Source organism: Taudactylus pleione, unplaced genomic scaffold (assembly GCF_031769625.1).
Source record: "Taudactylus pleione unplaced genomic scaffold, aTauple2 ptg000051l, whole genome shotgun sequence".
In the NCBI taxonomy this organism is placed as follows: domain Eukaryota; kingdom Metazoa; phylum Chordata; class Amphibia; order Anura; family Myobatrachidae; genus Taudactylus; species Taudactylus pleione.
Genome location: NW_028284453.1, coordinates 5,724,129 through 5,740,472, shown reverse-complemented (window position 1 = coordinate 5,740,472; position 16,344 = coordinate 5,724,129). Strand labels below are relative to the sequence as shown.

The following is a 16,344-nucleotide window of genomic DNA, read 5'->3' as shown; positions in this document are numbered from 1 at the left end:
TCCTTTTGGTGTGGATTGGGAAGCTGAAAACATATTTCAGTTTAGCTCAACTGGCGTCAGTACTGGTTTACCCCTTAGTCAAATGTAACTTGTGTTAACCTGGTTACACTTGCTGTTAACGTCCCAAAAAAGGAAGACCATTTCACTCTCCAAACATTTATTCACAACATAACAGAGAAAACAAAGTGGTCACTCCCAAAAAAAGAACACAGTGATAAATTCAAATACAACACATACCAAGAAATAATTAAATAAAAACAAAAAATCAAGAACTGGTTGACGAAGGACCATGCCAACATGATTCCACAAACATGGCGTTGCGATATGGGTTCCAGAATATATGCCCAAAAGGACCAGATCCAGGTTTGGTAAGGGTAGCAGGAAGTAGTGAGCGTTGGAGTGCCAAAGATTATGTGAACAAACAGAAGATGGTGAGAAAAAAAAATAAAAATTAGATGTTCGCAAACAAACACAAACACATTAGGTATAAACACTGGAGTTTTGTTCAAACTTACCTAAAAAATCTGGCCACCACATCATCGCGTATGGCCCCCCACATACTGACCTTCGACCAACCTCGGGGGGGCCATCCTCAGGTAAGGCATCCTCTGGCTGCATTGGGACACCACTCCTTATGGCAATGTTGTGAAATATCCCACACAGGACCACAATTTTCGACACCATATCCGGCACATACATGAGCTCGCCACCAGAGCGGTGGAGGCATCTGAATCGGCCTTTTAAAAGGCCGATACAGCGCTCCACCACTTGCCTGTTGGCTGTAAGTGCGGAATTATACGCACTTTGTGGCCCTGGTGTGGGAGCCAAATAAGGAGTGAGCAGCCAGGACATGCAAGGGTATCCACTATCTCCTGTGAACAAAAATAGACCACATCAGGAACACTGTGTATCAAGCTTAACATTGTTATGTACTAAAGGTCTCCACTTACCCAGAAGCCACGCATCACCAGCTTGTAGGTTGGTTAATTTCTGCCATATCCCTGATTGCCGGATGACGAAGGAGTCATGAGCACTTCCGGGTAATTTAGCATTCAGGGACAGGATCTGGAGGGAGGCCTCACATACCACCATTACATTCAGGGAGTGATAGTGTATACGGTTTCTAAATATTGCCTCCAGCCGTGCTGGAGGCTGAAGTGGTATGTGAGTACCATCCACAACCCCTATGATGTGTGGGAAGCCAGCTATTTGGTAAAAATTGGCCTTGGCCACACTAAGGGCACCCATATCCAAAGGCATTTTAATAAAATGATGGAGGTGCTTGAAAAGTGCCTCCATCACTGCCCTCAGGATCCGGGAAAAGGAGGATTGGGAGATGCCCGCCACTATTCCCACCGTTGTTTGAAACGATCCTGAGGCACAGAAATGTAACACCGCCATAAATTGCGTCAGTGGTGGTATTGCTGTTGGACTGTCAATTTGCCGCTCAAGATCACTTTCTATTAATGAGAGAGTGTCTATGATGATTTTGGGAGGTAGACGGTAGCGTCTTAAAACCTCATCATCGGGCATTCCAAAAAGGGTGACACGTGTTCGAAATATCTGGGGCCTTGCATGCCTACGATGCCTACGCCTGGGACGAGTTTGAGGTTGGTCGTCTTCCGGGAGCAGGGCCAGAACAATTCGCCCCAGATCTACCTGAAATTCAAAGTTTACAATGTAAGGCTTTTGAGCCACCCCAAAAGTAACAAAAAACAACTTAGCTTTCTGATACCATCCATAGCTGCTTACATGCCGGGGTATTGTCATGATACGTATAAACTGTAAAAAAGCCAAAAATGAGACATCAAAAATTTAGAGGGTGAATTTTTGTTTTTCAAATTGTTGCAAGCCAACACATAAAATAGGCGAAACACACATTTGGCCATCGATGAAAACGACATTGCACACCGTACGTCAAATAGGGTTCAAATGGACCCCAAAAATGGAAAAGGGAAAAGCAAAACTGGTTTACATGATGAATAAGCCGCCAAAAATGCGTTAATTAGTTCGCAAATGCAAGTCACTACACCAACAGTCAAAAATGCGTTAATTAGTTCGCAAATGCAAGACAAAAAATGGACTTACCCAACTCGAATATATAAGATTTCCAAAAAAAAGGTCTTTGGGTCCGAAAACCAAAACAAACTAAAAAAGATGAAATTAGTGTTAAAAAAAATTAGCTAACCAAAAAACAGAAGTAGACACCAATTGGCCACAAATTAGACTGCACAAAACTTACCAAATCAGGAAAGGATGTGGAAAAAAGCAAAAAAATGCGAACGGAAAAACAAAACAACTGTAGCAAAACCAAACAAAAAACCAACTCTGCCAAATCCTCCAACCGCAAACAACCAAATCCAAACAACTTAACCGCCAACAATCCAACAACCCCACCTCGACTCCACACACACCAAGCCATAAATAGTGTTTATTTTCCCGCACAAATTAAGGATGAATCATAGGGACGCACAATCAATGATGCGGCCGCAAACAAAGGACGCATGTATAAATACGTCACGAAATCACATTGAATTTCTGGTTGATTTCATTCTGGAAGCAGAGACATGGCTTCAGACCAGGGAAACAATGGCCAAAAATCCGGCGGTAAGGCCTTCATGCATTTTGTCTCAATGATTATTTTAAAACAAATATATTGGTCAAGTTGTGAAGTGGCTAAATCTGCATATTTACCCAAATAGGTGAGGAGGATGACATGGAAGAGACTGCTGGCCCCAGTCAACCCGCCAAAGCTGCCAAAAAAAAAAGGCAGCCACATTTCACAAGCAAGGAGATGGAGGTTTTGATCCAGAAGTGCGTTGACATCCTGCCCCAGGCAGCCAGGAATATGAGCCAAAGCCAGAAGTGGAGAATGTGGGAGGAGGTCGCCGTTGCTGTCAATAGGGTGGGTGATTATGTCCGTCTAGCCCGGGATGTCAAACGGCGGTAAGTAAACACTTTCCCATCTTATAAACAAACCCCATTGTAAAAAAAAGGATAATGGGTCCAATTTCATTCCACAGATGGGCAGACTTCAAATATCGTCTCAAGCAAAAACTTGCCGACAGGGCTAGGCATGCAAGGGGGACAGGTGGGGGTCCCACCCCTGTGTCATTGGAGTTGACAGACTTAGAAGAGCTGGCACAGGGGTGTGTGCAGGCTGTGGAGGTGTTTGGCGTGTCCAACATGGATACGGACATGCCAGACTTTGCGGCTCCTCATGTTGGCCAAGGTAAGTCTTGTGATGTCACCAACTCTGAAATGCTATTGTGCCAATATGTAGATTCTAATGTGAGTCTTTTCGCAATTTTCCTAACAGAGACAGAGGCGGATGAGTCTGCTCCAGAGGGGAGCCTTGGCCGCAGAATTTCTGCTGGCTCTGCAGGGGAGGAACCAGTACATCCGGCTGAGGACCCTGCAGAAGCCAGTCCAGGGCGTGCCCCCTCGCAGGCAGTGGGCCTCCTCACAGAACTCAATTTTAAATCGGATTGCCATACGGAGATTCTGCAGAGGATGGACGCCAGTCTGATACGGGTGGCTGAGGCCCTGGAGCAAAATGCTGCGGCCAACGTGACCATTGGTCAGGCCCTGGCGGAAAATACCAGGGCCAACATCCGCATCGCCGATGCCCTGGAGCAGCTCGTTCGCCAGCACATGGTGGAGCCGACCTCCCTTCCTGCCGGAACATCCGGATCCTCAACATCAGCCAATCCTCCAAATGTGCCTAGCCCTGTGCCTAGTCCAGAGGCCACAACATCTGCCTCTGGACAGGCCAGCCCGATGGCATCCCGGACCCGGTCTGGCGCCCACCCTCACCCAGCCAAACGGGCGAGAAAACGGTGACAGCAATGGCGACTTTTCCCACACTCCTTCTGTGCTTGGCTCATATTCCTTTCTGGTCAAAACTTCCCTCTCCTTTCTTGTGAAATGTTTTTAAATTTTGTATTTACGCTTATGTTAGCAGTTATGGTTTTTTTTTTTTTTTTAACAAATATCTTTGCCACAAAAAAAGGCAACAAAATATTAGGCCAATTTGTTTGTGTTTAAACAATAAATTAAAAACAAAAAAATGAGATTGTATTGTGACATTATTGTACAAATGGGTTACATTTAATCCTGGCCCTAAAGGCAAAAACTGACCCTCTTAAAAAAAAAAAAAGGCCTCTTTAAGGAACGTTTAAAAAATCACATAGCGATGCAAATTCCACAGTAAACCAAAAAAAAGGGGAGCTAATTAAAACATGATGACATTATTGTTACAATAGGCCATAACCAACAAATTGTGGCCAAAATAAAACCCCAAAAATGTACGCTAATTGATTGTGTAATCATGACATTAGCAGCTCTGATTTCCACCTGCGTACGCTTTTGTGCTATCCCAATAAACTGCTTTCCAAACACATACCAAGCCGGTTTTCAATCCAACACTAATTACTTTACTGACCAGCCGCGATTAATCGCAGCACCATCGTTGAGTCCCGGGACGGAGGAGAAGGCCATCGCCAATGTGGTCGAGTAATCCTGACCCTAAGCTGTGCGAGCATTTTGAAGGGAAAGCGGATGTTCCAGTGACGTATGAGACGGTCCGAACACATTTGACGTTCGCATCTGCTAATGTATGTACGCCCCAAAAACGCCTCGCCACGCCTGCGTTTTTTCATCTCCACCCCCGTCAACACCCAAAAACGCCCTGTTCTGTCAATCACATTTGACATGTCACTTCCTGTACGCTATTTTAGGAACGAGAGAAAAAAAACTCGCAATCTGCCGTACGCACATGCGCAGTGTAACACCGACGCATGTGTGGTTAGTCAACATCGGAACGCAACGAGCGTACTGTTGTTAACGTGCGGCTCTGAATGAGGGCCATAGTCCTCTAAAGTCAATCAACTGGATACAGCACTAACCTAAGATATTGTAGATTTCAAAAACTCCAATCTGTCCTTATCCAAAGCTTGTACAGGAGCAGGGTCCGTGTGGAGGTTTCAAGTTGCCAGGAAAGCGGAGTGTGAGCTGTTGCTTTTATACCAGACTTTAGTTTCATTTACCATCCTGCTACATTGCTTCCTGTATGTCCCTCCCTCCCAGCTGTTCGGTTAGACATGCACAGTTACAGCTGTACACCCATAGGTGGCAGTGCAGGCTTTGTTTAGAAAGTTACAGATTCTGGATGTTTGTAAAAAACAAATTATACATAAGAGAAAAAGCCGCTTGTTAGTTTACTGTATTCTGTACTAGCTGGGATACCCGGCGTTGCCTGGGTTGAAGACTGGACCCTGTCCTCAAGTATAACTATGCAATTTAGGAGTAAATGGCAGTGCAGGCAGGTGTATTCTCATACCGTTTAGAATGGGGTATATCAGGAGCAGATTGACTTACAGAACAGAAATCAGTATAGCTCCCAAACTGAACAGGAATGATTCAGCTGCGGACGGATATGCTATCACAATTGCTAAGAAGTTAGCAGCTGTAATATGGTAATGCAGCAGGAGGTGTCACGCCACCTGCAAGCATTACTGATCTGAACTGTGTCCAAGGACGCAGCATCAATCATCAGCGATCCCTTTGGCCGAGTGAGTGACCATAAGGTTACACAAGCCGGCCGCCGCAGATGAGTAAAAAGGCCAGGAAATCTCAGTCAGCCTACAGAGATTCTGGCCTCTCTACTCCCCCGCCCATCAGCGGCCACACGTCATGACGTCTCTCCCGTAGATCCGTGGTGGAGCCGCGGTCGGACCGGATGGCAGCGGACACAGGAGCGGGCCTAAGGTAAGTATTGTGTTTTGCATTTTAATTGTATTTTTATTTTTTTTTCAGAAGGGAGGCATGGGGGCATGGCTATAGGGGCATTACTACGGGGCATGGCTATAGGGGGCATTACTACAGGGGTATGGCTATAGGGGGGCATTACTACTGGGGGCATGGCTATAGGAGGCAGGGCTATAGGGTGGCTATGGGGTGATTACTATAGGGGCATTACTACTGGGGGCATGGCTAAAGGGGGCATTACTCCTGGGGCATGGCTATAGGGGGCATTACTATTGGGGGCATTAGTATTGGGGGCATGGCTATAGGGGGGCATTACTACTGGGGGGCATGGCTATAGGGGGGCATTACTACTGGGGGCATGGCTATAGGGGGGCATTAATAAAGGGGGCATTACTACTGGAAGCACTACTATAGGGGGCATTACTAATGGGGGCATTACAACTGTGGGCACTACTATAGGGGGCATTACCACTTTGGGCACTACTATAAGGGGCATTACTACTGTGGGCACTACTATTGGGGGCATTAACACTGGGGGCATTACCACTGCAGGCACTACTAATCAGGGCACTGCATGGGGGACACCACTACCGGGGCCATTGTGTAAGGGGTACCACTGCTGTGAGCATTCTATAAGGGGCACCACTACTGTGGGCATTGTATTAGGGGCACTACTACTGTGGGCCTTGTGTATAAGGGGCACTAATTTTGGCTTTGTGTAAAAGGGGCACTACTGTGTGTCATAACATGAATAAGGGACTAATGTGTGGTGTAATTTGAATTGGGGATACTGTATTATAAAGGGAATATCTGTGTGTGGCAAAAGGTATTATACAGGACATTACTGCGTGTGGCATAATGTGTTATACAGGTTCTTACTGTGTATGGCATATTGTGTTATACAGGGCATTACTGCATGTGGCATAATGTGTTATAAAGACCATTACTGCATGTGGCTTAATGTGTTATACAGGGCATTACTGCATGTGGCATAATGTGTTATACAGGGCATTACTGCGTGTGGCATAATGTGTTATAATGGGCATTTTGGGAAACAGAGGCCGTTACCCCTCCCATTCCTCTCCTTTTTCTATACATAGTCCTAGCCCAGCTTGAATTGAGCTTTAAAACATAAGGAACACTTGGGCACTTGAGACGCTTAACCACTTGCCTGACATGGGTGTAACAGTAAAGGTGCCCACACATATACCGATGTGCTCACGATACGATTTTATGGCCAATTTCCTCATGAACTTTCACGGGAGCTCCCTTGCCGTCGTGATCACGATTTGGGAAAAAAGACACCCAATCTGTCTTACGATCTCACGATCTATCGGATCGTACGCATCGTGAGATTGGACATAACAAATCGTGAGTTAAAAAAAAACAAAAAACAGGCTCTTGACTATTGGAGGGAAATTTAAATAGTCATAACAATGGGAGGGGCTAGCTTGGAAGTATAAAAAATGCAGGCACCCTAAACTCTGTGTACATTCTGCTCTGCTACTAGTTGAGGCTAGCAGTGGCGTAACTACTGCCCCCGCAGCCCCCGCAGTGGCTTGGAGGCGCTGGGTAGCTTGGGGGCGACGGGGGCAGTGGTTACGCCACTCAGTGGCGGAACTCCCGTCACTAAGGAGGGTGCAGGGGGTGTGGTCACACCCCCTGCACCCTCCATCTGCCGGGCGCCCGCTGAGTGTGTTACCAGCGGGCGCCCGGCTCCTATTCAGACCCCCAGCGGCAGCCGGAGGACGGAGCTCCCTCCGTCTTCCGGGTCCCGCAGGGCACTATGGGAGTGACGTCATGACGTCACTCCCATAGTGCAGAGGAGCAGACACCAGGGACGGAGCTCAGGAGTGAGCTCCGTCTTCCGGGTCCCGCAGAGCACTATGGGAGTGACGTCATGACGTCACTCCCATAGTGCCGAGGAGCGGACGCCGGGGATGGACGGGATAAAGGTAAGTGGTATTTTTTTTGTGTGTGTGTGTGCGCACGCGCGGGGGGGCTAACTACAGGGGGCAACTAGGTGCAACTACTGGGGGCTCACTACTGGGGGCTCAGTACTGGGGGCAACCACAGGGGGCTCAATACTGGGGCAACTACAGGGGGCTCACTACTGGGGGCAACCACAGGGGGCTCACTACTGGGGGCAACTACAGGGGGCTCACTACTGGGGGCAACCACAGGGGGCTCACTACTGGGGGCAACTACAGGGGACAGCTACTGGGGGCAACTACAGGGGGCTCACTACTGGGGGCAACCACAGGGGGCTCACTACTGGGGCAACTACAGGGGGCAACTACTGGGCACAACTACAGGAGGCACTACTAAAATGGGCACAACTACATGGGGCACTACTAGAAGGGGCACAACTACAGGGGGCACTGCATATGGGCACAACTACAGGGTGCACTACTTTAATGGGCACAATTACAGGGGGCCCTGCATAATTTGTCACTATTACAGGGGGCATTGCATAAGGGGCACTAGTATAGGGGGCATTGCATATGGGGCACAACTACAGGGGGTACTACTTTAATGGCACAACTACAGGGGGCCCTGCATAATGGGCACTACTATAGGGGGCATTGCATAAGGGGCACTATTACAGGGGGCATTGCATAAGGGGCACTAGTATAGGGGGTATTGCATATGGGGCACAACTACAGGGGGCACTACTTTAATGGCATAACTACAGGCGGCCTTGCATAATGGGCACTACTACAGGGGACATTGCATAAGGGTCCACTATTACACAGGGCATTGCATAAGGGGCACTAGTATAGGGGGCAATGCATTTTGGGGTACAACTACAGGGGGCACTGTATAAGGGGCACTAACTGTGCAACCTGTCTTGAGCTGAGGTGACAGACTGGCTTTAGCGGAGAGGAGGGTTGGTGAAGCAGATCTGTCAGGGTGGGATGTAGTGGGCATTACTGTTTGGCATAATGTGTATTTGGCATTACTGTGTGCACAATGTGCTATTAGGGGCATTACTGTGTGGCATAATTGTGTAAGGGGCATTACTGTGTGGCATAATGTGTTGTATGTGGCATTACTGTGTGGCATAATGTGTTGTATGTGGCATTACAGTGTGGCATAATGTGAAATAGGGGCATGACAGCATGGCATAAATTTGTTATAAGGGCCTTACTGTATGTCATTATGTGTTATACGTGGCATTATTGTGTGGCATGTGTAAGGGGCATTGCCGTGTGGCATAATGTGTTGTAAGGGGCATTCCGGTGTGGCATAATGTGTTGTAAGGGGCATTCCGGTGTGGCACACCGGATAATAAGTGGCATTACTTAGTGTGTCATAATGTGTAAGGCACGTTGCTGTATCATGTGGCCACACACCTTAAACATTGTCTTTGGGTGTGTTTGATCTGTGGGCTGGGGGGGAGGGGGGGGGGGCGCCTGAAACTTTTTTGGCATGGGGGAGCAAAATTTATAGTTACGCCACTGGAGGCTAGGTGTATTCCTGCTGAATCCTGTACATTGCTACTGTGCTCTTTGTATTTGGCTTGCCTTATACAAAGTTTATACTACCTGCAAGTGTGTGCTACCTACCTGCATTCTATCCTGTTCCTGAATTCTCTACTGATGCATCCCAATCAGTATAAAGTGTTGGCCGCTGAAGCCGGGGTCCGGGAGATTAGGAAGAGGGCCCAGCGAAGAAGGACGAGAGCATGCTGGACCAAGGAGTGGCTGCTACAAAGGGATACCCGCTCTCACATGTCCCTGCTGATAGAGATCAAGGAGAACAACCCGGAGGACTATCGGAACTACCTGCGCATGGATGACGCCAGCTTCCAAGAATTGCTGCATCTGGTGACCCCCCACATCAAGAGACAGGACACAAGGTGGCGGAGGGCAATCCCTGCTGAAGACAGACTGGTGGCTACCCTGAGATATCTGGCTACAGGAAGGTCACTGGAAGACCTAAAGTTTGGGACACTCATCTCACCTCAGTCCTTGGGCGTCATCATTCCGGTGACCTGCAAAGCCATCGTACAAGTGCTACAGTACCACTATTGCAAGGTAAGTTAAAAAAAAACACCACACATTGGTTTCTTGAGTAAAGAAAAATTTATTTTTTATTTTTTTCTAAAACAAAGAAAAAAAATAGCCTTCATTAAGTACAAAGGCCCTCATTCAGAGCCGTACGCTCTGAGCAGAGCGCACGCTCTGAATGAGGGCCGCCCTCCATGAGAATGGAGCGTCCTCCTGGACGCTCGTATAGCTGTGGGTCACCACCCACAGCCTATACGAGCGTGCAGTTTGATGGCCGCGATGGTCTTGACCATCGCGACCATCGAAACTGCGTGCAAAAGCCTGTGGTCGGGGTTTTCGACCACAAGGCTCGGAGTGATTTTGGCTCTATCAGAGCCAAAATCACTCCCACTGACATCACTAGTGATGTCAGTGGGCCGGCTTCTGACGGTAGGCGTTCCCGTGGGAACGCCCCCGTCAGGGAGACACGCCCCCGGCACGCCCACCAAAGGGGGCGTGCTGTCAATCAACATCGACAGCACGCCCCCTTTGATCAGAAACAACGAGCGAAGGAAAATCCTTCGCTCGTCGCGTCTGGCGCATGCGCACGATGGAGCTCCCGCTGTCGTGCGCATGCGCAGTCCACAACATCGACCCACTTGCGAGCGGACAGCCGCTTGCGAGTGGGTCTGAATGAGGGCCAATGTGCACTGACCTGCAGGCAACTGAAAGTGTGCACTAAAGTGTGTGCAAAATACTTTTTTATTACAACTTTACAAAAGAACATTATAACCAAATTTTATGAATCCAAATAGGTAGCCGGCTGTATGTGATAGGGTGGGTCAGACGCCAGTTTGAACAGGCCAATACACACATGGCACAAGTACACATTGTGGCCCCGGCTTCCAGCTATGTGTACTTGTGCCATGTGCGTAGTGACCTTGTTCAAATGGCGTCATCACCACCCTATCCCATGCAGCAAGCACCGATTGGAATTCATAAAATTTGGTGACATTAAAAGCAAGACAAATAAACAACTAAATTAAATATCACCAAATTTTATGAATCCCAATAGGTAGCCAGCTGTATGTGATAGGGTGGGTCAGACGCCAGTTTGAACAGGCCAATACACACATGGCACAAGTACACATTGTGGCCCCGGCTTCCAGCTATGTGTACTTGTGCCATGTGCGTAGTGATCTTGTTCAAATGGCGTCATCACCACCCTATCCCATGCAGCAAGCACCTATTGGAATTCATAAAATTTGGTGATATTACAATATAGAAAAAATGTACATCTGTGTATATTGGGGCGACTCATCTGCTGCATCCAGCAGAGCATTATACAAGGTGGTGCTGGTGCTTGGGGTGCTTGGTGGGGGAGTAATATCTAACTGGGCAGGGGGGGGGCGGACATACCTATTTGGGGCAGGGGAAAATAGCATTGGATCTGCAATGTATGTCGAATTTGAGATATTTTTGCTCATACAGCGACTCAAGAGGTCGTAGTTTAACCTTAAAAAATTTCTTTGGATATCTGCATCCAGATTTCTCAATGTGCTGTTCACATGAGCTGTGAAATCATCAATTGCATCTGGGGGTTTCTGCAGCAGCCGTTCTGCGTTTTGTAAAAAATGGTCCTCTCATTCTGTAAAATTCTCCTTTCTGCCTTTTTTTTTCTTTTTTTGGGGTTGTTGCGAAGATGAGGGTCCAGGTGGAACTTGACTTTCCACTTGTGTGCTATTCTCCGGATCACTGTCGCCACCGAGCAGACTGAGGTCCGGTGTTGATGTTAAATCAGGGTCTTGGGTGGGAGCCTATATATAGGAATAAAAGATATAAAAAATATTATAGTCATGTTTTAACATCTTTTTTACTATTTTTACAGTTTCCTAACACCGTGGAGGAGTGGACCAGCATCGCGGAAAATTTTGAACAACGTTGGAATTTCCCTAACTGCGGAGGAGCCATCGATGGGAAACACATCCGCATCAACCCACCTGCCAACACCGGATCATATTACTACAACTACAAAGGATTCTTAAGCATCGTTCTCATGGCAGTGGTGAATGCCAACTACGAATTTCTGTTTGTGGATGTCGGCAAGAATGGCCGTGCTTCGGAAGGCTGGGTCCTTCAAAAAGACGGCTTTCTACCAGAGACTCGCCAACAAAACCCTCAACCTGCCCTCACTGGACGAGACAAAGCACGGCCTAAATTATTGTTGCAGATGAGGCTTTTGCATTACATGAACATGTGATGAAGCCATTTGCACACAGGGGCCTGACCAGAGAGAAAAGGATAAACAACTACCGTCTATCCCGGGCACGGCGCATTGTGGAAAATGCGTTTGGAATAATGAGCAACCGCTTCCGCATTTTCCACACCACCATCAATCTACATGTGGAGAAGATAGACTGGGTCGTGATGGCGTGCTGTGTGCTGCACAACTTTCTGCGAAGAAAATCTCAACGAGGACCAGCCCCAGCTAGACCAGAAGATGTAGGACCCCTGGAGGACGTTGGACATTTGACATCTGTGTCTGCACCAACAACTACAACAACATCCACCGCACGTGCCAAAGAAGTGAGGGAGGAGTACATGGCCTATTTCAATGGACCAGGTGCTGTACCATGGCAGGAGGACTGTCTGTGAACTACTGACTAAATTGGACATTTGGGATTTAACAACAAAAACATTAAGGATTTTGGTTTAAACTTGTGTCACTACTTACCAAGACTTCTGCAACCTCCTCATCTCCCTCACGCTCAGACATCAAGATGATTGATTCCCTTTGAGGCTCTTGTTCACTGATGAATGACATAATTTGGTAGTACCACAGCGCAGGAGTATATATTTCATCTGTAGCCGCTCCTGATTTTTTGGAGTCATCCACCTTCTTTTTTTCTTTGATGTATACTGTCCTGAGATTTTGTATCTTTTGCCGTACAGTTTTCAGGTCTGCATCAGATATGTATTTTTTGGTATACACCAACAGTTCCTCGAGTGTGGCCAACTTCTGCGACTTATTGTGGTACGTCCGAGAACTGATCTTCCACAGACAGTCTTTCGAGTGCAGGATTTCAATGAATCCTGTAACGAATTCACGTTCTGAATCCATGGACATTATCTATGAATAAGAAAAAAAAGGACATTTTAATATTTGTGTATATAGTTTTCTAAAATGTAATGTTGTTATAGTTCACATTTTTAATGTTTTCATATTTTATTTTTTACAGGTTTTTAAAGGTTTGTTATGGTATTCTAATCATGTTTTCTTTTACAGGAATGTTATGTGTTTATTGCTTGGTAATGTAATGTTTTTCTTTGTTTGACAGTATGGGTTTTCCACCTTTGGGCCTGTCGTTGTGGTAGAACTACAGATCCCAGGATGCCCTAAAACCAGTTTCAAAGGTGGGTGGCAGGTCATCCTGGGATCTGTAGTTCCACAACAGCTGGAGACCGAAAGGTAGAAGACCCCCAGCTTTAAATAATGTGTGTTTTTAAATGTAATGTATGGTGTTTTTTTTAGTAAAAAATGTGTTTATTTATTTATTTGAGGTATTACACACATTGGTGGGCAGTGGGGGAGCTTAATGCATGACCCAGCCACCGCCCACCTCAATACGGCGGGCGGTGGCTGGGTCATGCATTTATTACCTGGGGGCACACATTGGTAGGCAGTGGGGGAGCTTAATGCATGACCCAGCCACCGCCCGCCTCAATACGGCGGGCGGTGGCTGGGTCATGCATTTATTACCTGGGGGCACACATTGGTAAGCAGTGGGGAGCTTAATGCATGACCCAGCCACCGCCTGCCTCAATACGGCGGGCGGTGGCTGGGTCATGCATTTATTACCTGGGGGCACACATTGGTGGGCAGTGGGGGAGCTTAATGCATGACCCAGCCACCGCCCGCCTCAATACGGCGGGCGGTGGCTGGGTCATGCATTTATTGCCTGGGGGCACACATTGGTGGGCAGTGGGGAGCACATATTGGTGGTCAGAGTGGTTGCAAACTGTTCAAATACTCGCCAAATATACAACAAAACAAGACTTCAGTGTGCAGGCTCCCAAAGTGCGACTGTCTTACTCCATACACGATGCTGCACAAGATGGCGATGGGGCGTGTCCAGGCTTCTGTCAGTCAAATTCCGCATTGTGTGATGAATCGTACGATTCATCGTGAGGAAAAAAATCCTCACGATCGGCGTCCATCGGGTTCATGGTTGGCTAATCTGCCATACAGCACGGCAGATCAGAAGATGCGATATACGACTAGCGGGGACGCGCATCGGCATCGTGCTCGTGAGTATAAATCGTGTAAAAAGTCACTATGTGTGTGGGCACCTTAACACCCACACCAGCCTTATCTAGAACTGACATGGTCGCCATGGTGATGACCAGTCAGAAACGCCCACTAGGTGGCTACAGGAAGATAATCTTCTCACAGCCGCCTATGTCAGAGGGACCTGCTGATCCCATACCTGCGGCTTCCCCTCCTATATGTCCCGATCACTGCTGGTTACAGTGCTCGGACACCCAGCGGAACCACCTCCGTGCACAGGCGCAGGCAGTTGTGTCTTCAATCGAAGCAGCAGCTGCGTGGCTGCAGCTGTTTCCCAATCACTGTGGCCAGTAGTGATCGGGCAGCCTACATGACCCCTCTCCCAGCGCAGCTGCCTGTTCTATCCTGGCGGCACCCCCACCGCCTCATTCCCCCGGTGCGGCTGTCACTTACATTTGCAACAGCCGTGGCTGCTGCTCTGTTCCCACTCCGTCATGTGGGGTGGGACAGTAAATTACAAAGGGGGACTATGGACAGAGGGGTTGGAGGGTATGCAAAAGATCCCCTAGGTCAGGGGTCAGGGAACTTTTTTACTTTTTACCCCAAAATATTTTTACCTTTTACCCCCTTGATTTGAAAGGAAGGAAATCCTATAGTAGTGCCCCCATATAATGCCCCTGTAGCAGTGCCCCCATAGTTATGCCCCTGTAGCAGTGCCCCCATTGTTATGCCCCTGTAGCAGTGCCCTCATAGTTATGCCCCTGTAGCAGTGCCCTCATAGTTATGCCCCTGTAGCAGTGCCCCCATAGTTATGCCCCTGTAGTGCCGCTTGTTAAAAAAAAACAAAAAAAACATTTACCTTAATCCCCGCTCCTGCATCCGCTGCATTCCTGTCCGCCCGCTTGCTCCTCGGAACTATGGGAGAGACGTCATGGATGGAGAGAGCCAGAAGCTGGAGTTCAGAAGAGAACTCCAGCCTCCGGCTAACACGGCGCTGCAGGGAAGGAGCAGCGGGCGCTAGCTGGTAATAACATCTCACTGGGCGTCCGGCTTAGAGTCTCCCTGCGGTTTCGGGCTGAAGGTCACTGATGCCGGGTGCAGCGGCGCACCCGCTGCACATGGCGCCAGTGACCTCCATTCCTGGATGATTCATATGCATGCCCAGCTGTCCGTGCATTACCCCCAGGAATTTCATTTTTACCCCAAATGGGGTAATTTACCCCTGTTCCCTGACCACTGCCCTAGGTATATATTTTTTTAAATAAAATATTTAAATATACTTTAAAAAGTACTTTTTACACCTAATTAAATTTAAAAAAAGGGCAATTTCTGAACGGTTTTTGGGAAAAAAAATCATCAGTTAAGTGGTTAAAGAACTACACCTGTGAATACTTCTCACCACACTCACGAGAACTGTTCCTGATGTCCCTCAGCCCTTCTGCTCCTGCCAGGTGTCCACATACTACTACTTCCCATATGGTGGTGGAGGTTGCATTTATCTTAATAATTGTAATATATTGCAACTAATATATTATTAGTGTTACTGCCAGTTGAAAGCTTATGCTTATATATTGGGAATCGGTATGTAATCCCGACAACGCTAGCATGGCAGGGGAGGAAATACCGACTGCTTCTAAAGGTAAGTAACCCTAACCTTCCCTTAGGGGTGCCTAAACCTAACTTCCCCCAGTGCCTAACCCTAACCCCTCTCTAAGTGCCCAAACCTAACCCACCCCGTCCCCGCAGCCTAAACCTAAGTCTCCCGGGGGGGTGCCTAACCTAACCTCCCCCCGGGGGTGCCTAACCCTAACATCCCCCGGGGGTGCCTAACCATAACCACGCCTTCCCCTAGCCTAAACCTAACTCTCCCGGGGGGTGCCTAACCCTAAGTCACCCCGGGAGCCCTAAAGCCTAACCCTCCCCCCCGGGGGTGTCTGCTCCTGGCGCCCGGCTTATCTTCATTCGGTCAGGCTCCCAGCGTAAGTCATTAGTGCCTTGCCTGGATTAGACAGTCGGGAAGACGGCGGTCGGGATTTCGTCTGTCGGCTTCCTGACTGCTTCCCATATATTGTTGTCCACAAAGAGGTGCAATTCCTTTTTTTTGTTAATAGAGATTATATTAGTTTAATGTTTAGTGACATGCATTACATATTTTAGTTTTGCATATACTGTAGTGTTCTTCTTTATAATTACCTGTTTGAGTGCCATATATTTTTCTTGTTGGTTGCCTAATATCCCCACCTAGTGGTGATAGGTGGCATCTTGGTGATAATTGCTATTTTTTTATTGAGTTGA

The 16,344-nt window shown here is 47.7% G+C and overlaps 1 protein-coding gene across 2 annotated transcripts in view; it reads right to left on the bottom strand.

The window, feature by feature from the left end:
* The window catches only part of LOC148535484 (interferon regulatory factor 3-like), a 36,954-nt gene extending 31,902 nt beyond the window's left edge, over positions 1 to 5,052 (bottom strand). For both annotated transcript variants that reach the window (XM_088462581.1, XM_088462580.1), the window contains exon 1: positions 4,908 to 5,052. The gene's annotated coding sequence lies outside the window, so the exon portion shown is untranslated. The remainder of the gene's footprint in view (positions 1 to 4,907) is intronic.
* Between the last annotated feature and the right edge of the window lie 11,292 nt (positions 5,053 to 16,344).